The sequence below is a fragment of the Anser brachyrhynchus genome (assembly GCF_964034855.1).
Source record: "Anser brachyrhynchus genome assembly, chromosome: 3".
Lineage (NCBI taxonomy): Eukaryota > Metazoa > Chordata > Aves > Anseriformes > Anatidae > Anser > Anser brachyrhynchus.
In genome coordinates this window covers 74547468-74562353 of record NC_137696.1, presented here as the reverse complement: position 1 = coordinate 74562353, position 14886 = coordinate 74547468, and the positions used below count along the sequence as shown (strand labels likewise).

General features: G+C 35.1%; 1 long non-coding RNA gene across 2 annotated transcripts; it reads left to right on the top strand.

Moving 5' to 3' along the window:
* Positions 1 to 1762: 1762 nt before the first annotated feature.
* On the top strand, positions 1763 to 13507 carry LOC308192875. Of its 2 annotated transcripts, XR_013949179.1 has the most exons (4): positions 1763 to 1921; positions 2502 to 2550; positions 5254 to 5401; positions 9225 to 13507. It is a non-coding gene; the product is annotated as an uncharacterized lncRNA (long non-coding RNA). The 2 variants fall into 2 exon arrangements; XR_013949180.1 differs by having other exon boundaries at positions 1763 to 2550.
* The last annotated feature ends 1379 nt before the right edge of the window (positions 13508 to 14886 follow it).

Genomic DNA, 14886 nt, shown 5'->3' with positions numbered 1-14886 from the left:
TTTTTGCCACCATTAAACATGCAATAAAGCCTTACACAAGCATGCAGCAGTAGCAAAATTTCCTTAATTCTGCTATGTTTGCATTGCTTGGAGAAGAGAAGGTTCTGGGGAGACTTCTAATACCTAAATTAGGCCGACAGGAGAGCTGGGGCGGGACTCTTTATCAGGGAGTGTAGTGATAGGACAAGGAGTAAGGGCTTTAAACTAAAAGAGGGCAGATTTAGATTAGATATTTGGAGGAAATTCTTTACTGTGAGGGTGGTGAGGCACTGGAAAAGGTTTTCCAGAGCAGCTGCAGATGTCACGCCCCTGGAAGTGTTCAAGGCCAGGTTGGATGGGGCTTTGAGCAACCTGGGCTAGTGGGAGTTATCCCTGTCTATGGCAGAGGAGATTGGAATTAGATGATCTTTAAGGTCCAGTCTGACCCAAACCATGATTCTATGATTTGGCTTATGAAAATATTCCTCTCATTCTAAACAATACGATATATATATATATATGTATAAATATATATATATTTTTTTCTCTGAAACGGTTGTATGCACAGTTAAATAGCTTCTGTATTCCACTCCAGGAGGTGAATAAAGTGATTTTTGAAAAATCCCAGGAGTGGGAGGAAGGGTGTTGTGAAGTAAAAAATTTATATGCCTCTCTCTCTTGTTTGAGATTGGCTCTGAGGAGATCCTTAGTTACAAGATGGTTTGTGGTGTAGAATACAGTAGTTCAGGTTTCCTCATTTAAACACAGATCATATCTGCATTATATTACAGTTGTAACTAGTTCTGTAATGTACTGAGAAAATCATTGGGAGAGTAAATCTTGAAGGACCCAAATAGTGTTACACTTTTATAGCCATGTCTCTTCCAAGAATCAGCATAAGCATTTCTTATTGAACAAAAGTGTTTTCTTCATATGGCTCAGATGCGGATACTCAAGCCATGAAATATATGCTACATTTACCCATAACTTTTCTAAATATTGGATCCTATCTTGCAGTAAGTTTAAAATTAACTTCCATCCTTGGTTTAATATTGGAAATAGAGAAGCAACGTAGGTTTAGAATGAACACAGAGTCTATAAGCACCTGAAAGGAAGATGCAAAGAATACAGAGACAGGCTTATTTCAGTTGTGCCCAGTGACAGGGCAAGAGGTAATGGGCACAAACTGAAACACAAGAGGTTCCATATAACCATCAGGAAGCACTTCTTTGCTGTGTGGCTGCCTGAGCAATGGAATAGGTTGTCCAGAGAGGTTGTGGAGTCTCCCTCCTTGGAGATCTTTAAAAGCCACCTGGGCATGGTCCTTGGCAACATGCTCTACTTGTCCCTGCTTAAGCAGGAGTGTTGGACTAGATGACCTCTAGAGATCCCTTCCAACCTCAACCATTCTGTGATTCTGTGAAACCAGCTTTTACATGGAAAGCAAAGCAAACATGGTATGTATAATACAACAAAAAAACTATACAGGTAAACTCTTCAGAAGGAGTGAGCAGCCTTGGAAAACTGCCAGGTAGTAATGCTGTGTATGACCCTAACAATAAATGACTGGATGAACTCTGTATCATGTCATGCTCTCTGTAACACCTCCTACTTCCTCAGAAACAGTATAATATCTTAGTTGTTTCCTCAATACTTATCTGTAAGAGTAATAATTTGAAAGACTGGGTTAGTAGCTACAGTATTAATTTGGCAAAGTAGCCTTTGTTAGAAGTAGTCTTCTAATGCTATAAAACCTCTAGCCCTCCAACAACTTTCAACTCTATTCAAGAAAAAATATTGTTTCCTTGCCTTCTCAGGAACAGAGAGAGAGAGGGGGAGAGAGAAACAAAAAAAGATTATTCTACTCTTTCATATTGTCTCCTAGGAAAAGAAATCTTGGGCAAGAGTGAAGAATTTCCACATCTACAGAAAGAGAAGACAGGTAATGAGACAAGTGATACATTAAGACAACCAAAGTACAGTAAGATCATGATATCTGTAAAAGGTGAAGGTCTAAGACTCAACCCTTCTCCACAAACCAGTACTTCAGCTGTAAGCTACACACTCACCTGTCACAACAAACCTTGAGACCTCTACCTGCCAACCTCCTAGCCCCAGTGTCCTCACCAGGAGAGGATCTCAGCACTTCCATGTGCTTGGGGTAGAGAGGAACCATGTATGCTCATGGGTACTAAAAGTTTCTATACAGAAATGGCAGGTGAAGGGAAGGAAAAGAATTAAGGAACTAAAAACGGAGCAACTAGAGAGAAGTGGGAGGAACTCTTTCAAACTGGGTAATTCAGTCTGTCCCACATCTTCTAGTAATACTTTCTCTGAAAACATGCAAGGGTTTGAAACAGCAAATAAATATAAAGGCAGACATTCACAGTAGAAGTGGGTAGAAGTAAATAAACATCTAAGGTTAAAGCAAGATATTTTCTATTTATTGTAAGAATTACTTTTGGCAATTTTCACAATTATTGTGTCCAGAGTCAAGCTTTTTTTTTTTTTTTTTTTTTTAGCCAAAGATCATGACTATAGGACCCAAGGTACAATTTCTGCAATGAGGAGGTACACAATTTTTTATCAGTACAGTCTGAATCAGATCAATTAACAAATGTCTTATTTTTTTCTCTTTTTTGTTATTTACTTAACACAGAAATAAAGTTTCAATAGATGTATTTAATATTCTTCTTAATAACACCTTAATAACACTAAAATATATTAAGTTCCAATAGTGTGTTGTGTTTACTTGTGCTATACTGTTGTTTTTTTGTTGTTGTTGTTGTTTTTGTTGTTGTTTTTTTTAAACAGAACTTAGCTGCGACATTCAATAATTTTCAGACTAACTGAATCAGCCTGACTTATTATTTCAACATCTGGAATTAATTGCATTGCTGTTTTGTTGTTGTTGTTTTTGTTGTTTTCCCTTTGCTGGAAAGTCAATAAAATGCTTGACAAATTTTTCAGCCATTGTAAATTGACATAACTCAAGTAGAAATACATGGACTTGCACCAGTTCAGACACTGGAGTATCACATATTTTCCTGCAGGCAACCAATTAGACTGAAAAGAAATTTTGAAACTCAGGTCCAATTTATTGATATTTTTACTTTATATAAGAACACAACAACAATAATAAATGTACTACATACTTTCTTGTTTAAAAGGCTACCTAAATTCCCTTTTGGACTGTAATACAGCTGTTATATAGTTAAGCTTCAGATTTAACTGTAGTGTGTGTTGTAGTCAATTTGGTTTGTATTATTTCATAGTAGAATTCAATATTGTATTTCCTCAAGCAAAACAATTTTCATCCTTTCCTTCAGGACCAATCGCACTTGTTTAACCAACAGCATTAGGTGTGGCCAGGGACTAGTCCTCATATTCTCTTTGAGTGAGCTCACTGGAACTTTTCTTGATGTTACAGAGGTCTGAGCAGAACAACTCTCCTTTAGTGTGTTGCACCAGTGTGAATCACTGTCTGCTGAGGGAGAAAGGAGAGGAGAGGAGAGGAGAGGAGAGGGGAGGGGAGGGGAGGGGAGGGGAGGGGAGGGGAGGGGAGGGGAGGGGAGGGGAGGGGAGGGGAGAGGAGGGGAGGGGAGGGGAGGGGAGGGGAGGGAGGGGAGGGGAGGAGGGAGGGGAGGGGAGGGGAGGGGAGGGGAGGGGAGAGAGGAGAGGAGAGGAGAGGAGAGGAGAGGAGAGGAGAGGAGAGGAGAGGAGAGGAGAGGAGAGGAGAGGAGAGAGAGAGGAGAGGAGAGGAGAGGAGAGGAGAGGAGAGGAGAGGAGAGGAGAGGAGAGGAGAGGAGAGGAGAGGAGAGGAGAGGAGAGGAGAGGAGAGGAGAGGAGAGGAGAGGAGAGGAGAGGAGAGGAGAGGAGAGGAGAGGAGAGGAGAGGAGAGGAGAGGAGAGGAGAGGAGAGGAGAGGAGAGGAGAGGAGAGGAGAGGAGAGGAGAGGAGAGGAGAGGAGAGGAGAGGAGAGGAGAGGAGAGGAGAGGAGAGGAGAGGAGAGGAGAGGAGAGGAGAGGAGAGGAGAGGAGAGGAGAGGAGAGGAGAGGAGAGGAGAGGAGAGGAGAGGAGAATTTTTTTTTTAAAAAAGAAAAGAAATTAAAAATAAAATTAAAAAAGAAACAACCTTGTTCCTTTTAAGCGCTGGAAGGAGGAAATAGAATCCTCTCTAAGATCAACTATTTACCACAAATTAAAAAAAAAAAAAATCATAATCTTGACATTGAACAGGACAGTCTGCCACAAGACTGTCCTGAGAATTATTAGAGAATCTTTAGCTCATATAACTTCAATTGCACCTGAAGTGCAAATCTTCTTCCTTTATTTGACAAAAAAAAATAATAAATAAAAAGTAGAAACGTTTACCCCATCAGCACTGACTGAGGCTGGAAAAGGCTTAAAGGTTACTCAGGTACACTGAGCTAGAATTATAGAATCTTAGTATAGTGATGCTCTCCTCTCCTGTACCGTCCACATGGGTCCAGAGTCTGCTTTTAGAACTCTGAAGAAGGTGACTAAGAAAACAAATGTATGTAAATCACAGAGAAATCTGCAGAACCTCTAAAGACACCATAACTCCATGGGAAAAAAATGCAAGAGATCCCAAGCCCAAAGCCAATGAAATCTCTTGCATTAAGCAATTGTATTAGATGGAAATGAAAATATTATTTGATATTAAAAAGGTATATTTGGATACAGCAGGCAACAAATAATGTAAAACTAAATAACGCCCAGGCAAAATGAAAAAGAAATTCTCAGATGGTAGATATTTGATATCCTGACAATCTTATATATATATATACCAAGAAGTGTCAGTACCTGAGTTTACAACAGTTTTATGTAGACTAGACAAGAAAACAGTGTAAAGGATCTGAAGATTTCTGAAGTAACTGTATGTAATGTTACCTAGTACTTTAATAGGAAGGGATGTACCATGATAGATTTCCTTTTTGTTTTTGTAACCAACAACTTTATTTCTGCTGCCAGCCTAAACATATACATTACAATTTGACTCCTATTGCAAAGTAATCTTTAAACATCTCATGGATAAAAAATATTTATTTACCATTAACATGAGGAAAAAAAATAATAAAAAAATCAGATTTTCATTCTAAGTATATTGATTCTATTTAAAAGGTCAATTTTAAAGTTCCTGATAAAATCCCACAAATCTCAAAGTCTTGGGGAAAGATACAGTTATGTGGAGGGTGACTGGTAGGAAATGATGGTTAACTTCTGTAACTGAGACTGATTTTTTTTTCTGAAGAAGGAGTGGACTAAGAAAATGAAATGGGAAGAGGATGTTCAGTAGAACACAATCACTAAAAATACTCTAAATGTGAGAGTGCTATGACTGGATTAGCAGTAAAAAGAAAAGAAGATGTGAAGACTAACATAACTGAAAAATAAAAAAGGTATTATAACATCTGAATAAATGCAGAACTAGATTAACGACAAAATATATTTCTGTATTTCAGTGTTTAAGTTCAAACAGTAAGGACTTGTTTTAAGGAAATGTAACTGAAAATTCACTTTTTAAACAAAAACACCATTTGATAAGAAGATAAGGATATATGAGATGATGTCTGGCATAAGCAGAAATTTTATGTGTCAGAAACAAGAACAACTAAAATAGTTTGGTAACTCTGATTACTAGCTAGTCTCAATTTTGGAAAAAAAAAATAAAATGTATATAGATGAGTACATAGGCATAGAAAAAAAGGCAAAGGAAAAAAAGCATCATCATCTTGAAAAAAATACATAGATTTGCATTTAAAGACGTGCAAGAGATGAGATGGATTAGACTATTAAAGTGGGCAGATGTACTCTGCTGCCAGTAAAAGCATAAATTTGGAAATGGAAATTCTACATCCTGGGAGGGAAAACTAATCCTCTTTTAAAAGATTTCTCCTTATTTTCTTACCCTGTTGCATTGAAAGATTTTATACGGTAAGATATATACTCTTTTCCATGACCATTATGAAACAGTTACCAGCCACAAAACAGCAAATTAATGCTCCTCTAAAGATACAGTGAAACAAATGCTAAATAGATCATAATCTAATTAACTATTTGATGACTAATAATGTAATGAAGTTGTCTTTTCAAAGTGCTTGAGGGACAGTTACTAAAAGAAGTTTAGATACCTAAAGTTTTCATTCATCTTTTCAATGGGAGTTATGCACATAAATCCGGTTTTGTGAATTTTGTTTTGGGTGGGGTTTTATTTTTTCTTGTCTTGTTTTGTTTGCTTATTTCTACCTAGGAATTTGGGGTTTTGAAAGGCAAGGTGAAGCAAAATAGTACATCTCTACATTACTACCAAAATTACACAAACTTCTCATACAAAGTTCAGAGAATGTAGTTAGAGTAATCTAACAGGATAAACCCTTTAAGTGTGAATAATAATAATAATAATAATAGTTATAATAATAATAATAGATATTATTATTATTATTATTATTATTATTAACAACAAAAGCAAACCAACCAAAAAAAAAGCAAGTATCTCAAAGACTTAGGGGAAAACAAGTTAATTCCAAAAGCACAAAAAGATATATATATTTTTAATGGCCTTCTGGAACTCAAATATACCAGGTAAATCACCGCATATGAGAGTGAAAATAATGATGACCAAGCAAAAGCTGTGTGTGAGATGTTTGCATGTTTGCTTATTTTCTTACCTAAACTTAAGGGAGAAATTATCTAAAGAACACAATTTATCATAGGCTAATAAGTAATGAGATGGAAGACAGTGTGCACTAAGGAAGGCAGAAAAAGACCTTTTTGTAAAAAGCATGACATCTACTGTCTAGACTGTCTTATATGATATAAAATGATTCCCAAAATTGCCCATTTGTTTAATAGTTTCCTAGAATCCTCTCAAATTCCAAAATCAATGAACAATTCACTGATGTTGAAATCCAACAAAGACAAAATTGATTGCACCTCTCATGCATCTGTGTCCGTAATAAATACTAATGCCCAGCCATTTGCCAAAGGCTTGCTAAGAGCTTCCACTTTCAGTTGCTGCAATTAATTGAAAACCAAATAATTTATTCCAGGAAATCCTGAGTGAGGGATAATAATAAAATTATACAGAGGTAGAGATACCGTTAGGGAAAATCTGAGAACTTCAGTGGTTCATCCATATGCCTTTACGATAAGCAATCATGAAAACAATAATTCTGCTTGGACATTTAGCAGGAAGATATTGACTGTCAAGAGTTGATCATTTTCTTACCAAATCATATCAGATTTTCTCAAAATATATGCAGAAGTCAATTAAATCCCTCCAGCACAAGAAGTAGCTTGGTATAATCTCCTTTTCTTGATAGATAACAATATGAACCCTGAAGATAATTAGACAGTAGAAAATATGTAATCAGGAATATTACAAAAATCTTTAAATTTAGTTTATAAAAGATATGTTTATTTATAAGGAATTTAAACAATATCAAGGAATGGAAGACTTTGGGAAGATATTCATAGATTTCAAAAAAGGAGTAGTGATTCACGGTCATGTTTTTGACAGCACTGTTTAATGTCAAATTGATTGTTTATTTTTTATTTATTTATTTATTTTTATTTTTTTTAATACTTCCCTGCAAAATAACTTTGGATAGATGCAAATTAAGAGAGGATAGCAACTTTGCTCAGGACATAAAACGTGAACTGTAAGGGTTTATAGAAACATAACTATTAACATAGTGCCAGCTAAGACAATGACTGTCAAAACAACTTGGGCAGAAAATTTCTGAACCAGATTTTGGAAAGCATACATAGAAGAATGGTACTCTCCCTGACTGCCCTCCCTAAGAGCAGAAAGAAAAGAACTTCTGCTCTCTTTTATTAAATGCATGTCATACTCTTGTTTTTATGAAAACAGATATTTTTTATCTTGAATGACATGTCTGTATTGCTTTTGCCCATGGAAAAGGCCTAATAATAATATAATTAATAATAATATAATATTTTCTGAATTATAGCATTTTAACTCTGCTGGTTTGGGCTTAGTTCTAGAACTTAAACACAACATCCTTAGTAAGCTATCTACTTTTTTGGTCCACTGTGTGCCCAAACAGCCTATCAGAAACTGTCAGAAATTTTGAAAAAAGTAGTTTCACACCTTCATTTGAGCTCTTGTTAATATATCTTCTCATGAACTTCATTGAAGGCAAGGCACAAAGTGTTAGGTTGGATGCATTTTCCTTAACTCTTGTAACTCTTGTAATCCATTACTGTGCACCACTAAAAAACTAATCAAAAGCAGATATTGTAATCAAAGCACATAGGTATTCTAAACTAATCGTTACAATAGCTGAGAGAGAGATAACTGGAAATATCTTGGGAATTAGATCATTACTATTTTTAACTTTTTTTTTATGTTACAATTAATATTGGTTTCTCTTCTATCAAACATAAAATTGTCTATATATGAGTAAAATAATAAAGCCCACTTGTCATAAAAAGGCTGTATTACCTGTAAAAGTCTATACTTTGAAATGTTTTCAAATTACACCACTTCTGAACTACAAATCAAGAACAATTCAATTTATTTAAGTAGATCTAGCATACTACTGAAAATGACACCAAAATATAGCTCTAGATGATTTGATTTATCTGCAAATTTTATGCAGATCTCTCTTTTTATTAGATAGATAAAAAGCCCTCCTGTTTCAGTGTATCTATTTTTTAAAATGAGATATACAGTATAAACTGTATTAATCTAGAGTTAGTTTAGAATACCTAAAATATCAATGCTTCTTAGAATCTGTACCCTTTGGGATATTTCTTCATCACTTGACACTGAAAATTTTAATGGAGAATAAAACATTGTGAAAACAGTATAGATTTTTACATTTGGTTTCCTTAAATAACAACAGTCATTTCAAAACAGAATATTGATAGCATGAGAGAGATCACAACTTGATTCTACTCTTCTGTAAAATGGTTAGAGTAGATTTTATTGTGAGTATCATGCTTTAGTAAATACATCTTGGAGAAATGGTATTCAGGTTCCTGGTGTAATGCCAATTACCATTTCCAATGCCAAGAAATTTATGTAAGTGAAAAGGAAAGAAAGAAAGAAAGAAAAAGAAAAAAGAAAAAAGAAAGACAAACACACACACACACAATAAAGCACAAGCCAACTTTTCTGATTTCAGTGCCGGTTCTTTTCTCTTTCTTTGGATAAATTAACAGCCATGCTTATCTATCCCATTTATCTCTCCACAGTTGACAGAGGCTGTAAATGCTTATGAGGTCAGAGAAGAAGATGAAGTTTTCCAACTGCATGGAAAACAACTTAAAGCAAACACCAAGCATTGAAACATTTATTAGATGCAAAGCCAAAGGTTATAAATGATTTGTATTCAAGGAGTTCTTTACTGTGTTTGAAGGCTAGGTGGCACAGTGAGCCAGGCACACTACTCACATGCAAAGACCCAGGTTCAGGTTGCACCAGTCTTGCCTGATAAAAGAATGAGAATGCTGACAAGAGAGCACCTACCAACCCCATATTTATGTATGAAAGATGTAATTGGGCTCAGCTAACTAACTGTGCCTGTCATAACAACAGAGTAAGAACATATACACACTGTTAGAGTGTCTCAGCTGAGCATCAGAAATCTCCAGCTGTACAGCTGTAGGAGGTATTTCCATAAAACAAGCTAACTCTTTCACTTGAGGTCACATAAACATACCCGCAGGGAAAAAAAAAAAAAAAAAAGTTAGAGAGAATTTAACTGAAACCCTGAGAGAGTTATCTGAGCTCTGATCCTTGATGTGACAATTAAGTATAGGAAGAGAGTATCATGTAGTAAAAGGGACTTAGAATTTGGAGTTGGAGAATTTAAACATCTATGGAAGGACAATTAGATGGGGAGGGAAGGAGAGGGGAAAGAGATGTGTTAAAGTGATTCATTATGAAAAATAATGCTCTCCAGTCCACAGTTTTAAAAAATTCATACCAAATTTTCTAAGAAGAGTACATCTCTTTCCATGAGTAATGATACCTTAAAACAGGAAATACCTACCTTTGCCTAGACAACCTACAGGCTGTCTATTCCAAAGCAACCTGTTATGTAAGCAGAGCATTCACCCTGGACATGAAAACAAACAAACAAACAAACAATATAAATAAATGTATGTGTATATATATATATATTAAAAAGATTTTTTAGGAATTTTTTAATTTCATAATGAGGAACAAAAGCAAACATGAAGACACTACTTTATGATTGTTCCCAGAGGAACCCCAGTGAATAATAAAAATATCATTGTTATTCCTCACTGGGCTCCTGGAAGGGTCAAATATCACTGGCAGAGCAAGATTTTGAGAACATATCGATAAAAGAGGGTGTTGCTTACCCTGATGATTTAGCATTTAGATATCATTCATGCTTGAAGCTATTGTATCCCTAATCCATAAATAAATAATTTACCAACAAATTTGGCAAAGTAATTATTGCTACTTTCTAGGGAAGCAGGCTAGGCATCTGAGAAGGCCTACATGATATCCAGGAAAGTAAATTTTCCCATAGCTTCCTGGATTAAAATTATTTTTAAGAAATTTTCTATATCTCCAGAATCACCTCCAAAGTTTTAGGCAGCTTAGCAAGGAAACAAAAGCATTAAATAAAAAAAATATTAAAAAAAAAAAAAAAAGGCAAAGCAAGGCAAGGCACGAAAGGATAAAATAACACATTGAAATAAAACTAAAGGATGGATTCAGTCTAGAGAAGCTATAGATAGACCAAATATTTATCACTTCTTCCCCTTTCTAAGACTAATCCTGATTCAGTCTACCATAGCAAGTCTAGAGTGTGCTGATGCAAACAATGGTGGGAACAAATCACTGAATGCACCTTTGTTTGCCCGTAGTGGTTAATTTCAAGTTAAGCCAGGCCTTGGCACAATAAGCATTTATGTATTTCATAGAATAATTGGTAGAAAAAGACATTTGATCTTCCACAGTATTTACTGTTCCCTGTGAATGATGCTAAACTGTTTAAACTCTTTTTTCTAAGTTGTATATTTGCACAGTTTTTTCTAAGTTGTATATTTGCACAGTTGAGCTCATGTGAGTCAGTCATTTTCATTATTTCTCTAAAGTCATTGGATTTGGTGACCTCTTGGTGTCTTGAGACCTCTTCATTTTGTTTCTTCTCACTTGTTAACCAGATACGGAGTAATGAAACAAACCTGGATATATTAATTAAATCAGTTCACTGTTACCCTTAAGTTCTGACATGCTCATGCAGAGTGACAACTAGAATTGGCTTTTTGATGTTGACATAGTTCATCATTACCACGTTTGTGGAAAAGTTGACCAAAGCACAAAAAAAATGGATTTTTTTATATTCCATCTCAGCAAGTGATATCTTTGACAAAGGGAGCACGGTCTTGACAGAAAGTTAAGATAAATCAATGTTTTGGATATCTAGTCTTGTGTAAGTGTTTTCATTAGACTGATAATTTCCTTGTGCAACTTCATGAAAACCCTTATTCAAAAGTTAAACTTTTATCCCACAAAGTGTGTTAATCTCTTTAATTTTGCTGCACACTATTGAATTCTACTTTAGGTACTGATCTGGCTGCTTTGTAATTAAATTTAATCTAGAGAGCTAGTAAGAAGGAAAAAAAAAGAAAAAAAAAGGTAAAGTATACAATGTATAATAAGATAAATAATCACAACCAAAAATTTGTTTTGTACAAGAGCTTATGCAACCACCAATTCCTTGGAGCCTGTCTGTGATTGCTTGCTGTTAATCATCATCAGGTCATGCTTGTTCTCTTCCCCTTTGAAAATAATGAAGTGAAGCGAATTATTTTCACATTATAAATCTCTGTCAGCATCGTACCTTTTCCCCCCAAGCTGAGCAAGGCAATGTTTGTTTTTCTCTGGCTCTTGAATAAAGTGCTCCAAGATTATTATTTGTACAGAAGGTTTTACATAAATTCAAGTTTTCTACTGTATGCTTTTTATTGTCTATTTTTTTTTAACCATTATCAAAACAGCAGTGCTTTGAATTAATGCATCATCACAAGACAAAACACTTTGTGCTCCAGTGTTTGAAACTGTCAGGGCTTTTGCATTCCTTTTTAATAGTAAATTGATTAAAAATATTGTCACTTATAAACAAAGTAGTCAGCCAGCATGTGGGATTTACTGGTGATCTTAGTTTGAGGTAGAAAACTGAGGGCAGACTCAGATATTTCTGTATATTTACAAGGAAGTTACGGTACAGTCATGTGATTCCCTGCATACAGCAGGCTCAAGCAATAGGAATCAGCAGTGCAGGAATTAGTCTTCTACATGGAAACTTGCTCTCCAAATTATTTTCAAGGTCAAACTTCTTTAGTAATTTCTGATTCTTTCTTTGGGAAATCCCTTCCTATGGGATTTTCTTTTATTCTTTCCCTCTTGTTTCCACACAAAAGTCTCATTTCCTGCTGTTTGAAGTCAAGAACAAGAGGAAATCTGTTCAACTGCATGGATCAAATTCTATTCCAGCCTGAAGTGGTTTTAACTGTTTTAGCAACTAGTTCTATGAAGAAATGTAACTGACTTTTTAATATTGATCCTGCCGAAAGGTGTGTCCTGTGTGGATGGTTGCACAGGGAGCAATGAGAGACAAGGAGATGCTGGAGAGCTTTGGCCAGTAGTGTAGCAAAAATGCTGGGGAAACACCCACTTTCAAGAACCAGCATTGAAATGTGTGAAACATCTGTATCACACAAATCTGAAGAGGGTAAATGGTCCTTAACCCATGCTTAATTCTTTTTGCTATGGCTTCAACAAGAAATTCAGCTGCATGAATAACAAGAAAAAAATGTCTTCCTAAGGAACCCAAACCTCTGTTTGCAACCAGTTATCTGCACCAGACCTACGTGAAAACCTGTAACCATACAAAGGATCATGGTGGAATGCATTGAAAGAACAAGATACATAAAAATAAAAATAAAAATAAAAATAAAAATAAAAATAAAAATAAAAATAAAAATAAAAATAAAAATAAAAATAATAAAAATAAAAATAAAAATAAAAATAAAAATAAAAAATAAACATAAACATAAAATAGAAATAAAAAATAAACACAAACATAAAATAGAAATAAAATGAAATAAATAAAAATAAAAATAATAAAAAAGTTGTTAAGTTGTGAGATCTCAGTTGTATAGAAATCACATATGTAAGATTTAATACGTGTGAGTGTAAAAATGTTCCGAAAAACTTCATCAAGAAGGCAACTTACTCACTAATATTTTCAACAAACTGAAAAATCCAAGTATCATCACTTGCATTCTGGCATTTTTGAGAATGTCTGCAGTTATTTTTTTATATTTTATTTTATTTTATTTTATTTTAATTTTTGTCGAGGCAGTGTTCTGACAGAATGCAAACAGCCACAAGACTTAGTAGGTACTGCACTGTCATATCACACTCAGAAGAGCATTGGAGGATGTCACAGTGTTGCTCCCTGGTCTACAGCTCTCTTCTGTGCTCTTTATTAGGAGTTGTGACAGGTTACTTCCCAAAGCAGTAGTACTGTTTGGCAGGTACAGAGGCTAAACATGATTTACCTTCCCTTTTTAGCTACTGTTGGAAGGCAGAGATGAACAATAACTCAAATAACACAATGTTTTCTGTTATAAGCTACCCTAGAGAACCTGGGAAAATGTAGTATTGGATGCACTGGATGAGGCCAAGGGAGGGTAATATATAGTCCATCTGCAGGTGGATACTGCTTTCCTGCCTTGTAGTCTCACCAAGGACTCAAATTATACAATATGTTACAGTTTTTACCTGTGCAACATATTTCAATTCCCAATTATGGTGATTACCCTTTACAAGCAAGCACAACAGAGTTGATGAGACTGCTTGTGTGGGAGTCCATGAGCTGCTCCTTGCTTTCACAGTTGCAGAATGGACCTACCTGTTGTGTCTGACTCCCATCAAAGCACTGCTCAGTACTGCCTATTCATCTTTAATGTTCATTTGAGAGCAGACTGCAAAGGTAAACTACTAAGAATTGATGTAGAAGTCCATATTCCTAGCACAAAGGGAAGTTAATGCATCAATGATAAGAACAAAGAACAGTCTAAATTGCTAGCAGTGTGAAAGAGGCAGCCACATGGACAACGTAACTGAATATATGGGGCAAGAAAGCGCACTTTCTAGTGACTTTGATTTGCACTCAAACTGATTTGTAAACCTGAACATCATACAGGTAGACTGTTGACACTCATTAACCTTCACATTATTATGAAGTAATGAGCTACTTTCAGATTTTGTCATTGCCTATGTAAACATTCAAGTTACTGCAGATCAAGTCTGAGTGCAGGGGAGTGCAAGATCTCATTTGGCATTTTATTATCTGCATATTATTATTTATAATAATACATTATTTATTATAAGTATAACATGTAGCATTTTCAGACAGTAATCAAGACTCCACAGCAAGTACCTGTGGATATACACTATGCGCACCTCTCTAGGTATACATGCACATATTAATAGTGATAACAGCTGGATTAAGAACTATTGAAGCCTAGTTTATATGGTGAGAATACTTTGAAAATCTTTCTGATATTCATTTTTCTTTCTGAAGGACCCTCTCTCTTATATGGTCTCCATTCTCTCTCTCATTTTTTAATCCCTTAAAAAAAAATAATCCCAAATCATTCAGCAGTCATATTTTGAATTAACTGCTATAAGTATTAGCATAAAATTACACAGGTTTGTGAAAATGAGATCTAATGGGAAGATATGAATGACATTGCTAGCAATTTTTTAAGATTTGGGCATATTGAATTCCAATTAAAATACGTTTATAAGGTTAATATAAAATACCATGTCTTCACTTCTACTATCCTCATGCCTGAAAACTTACTA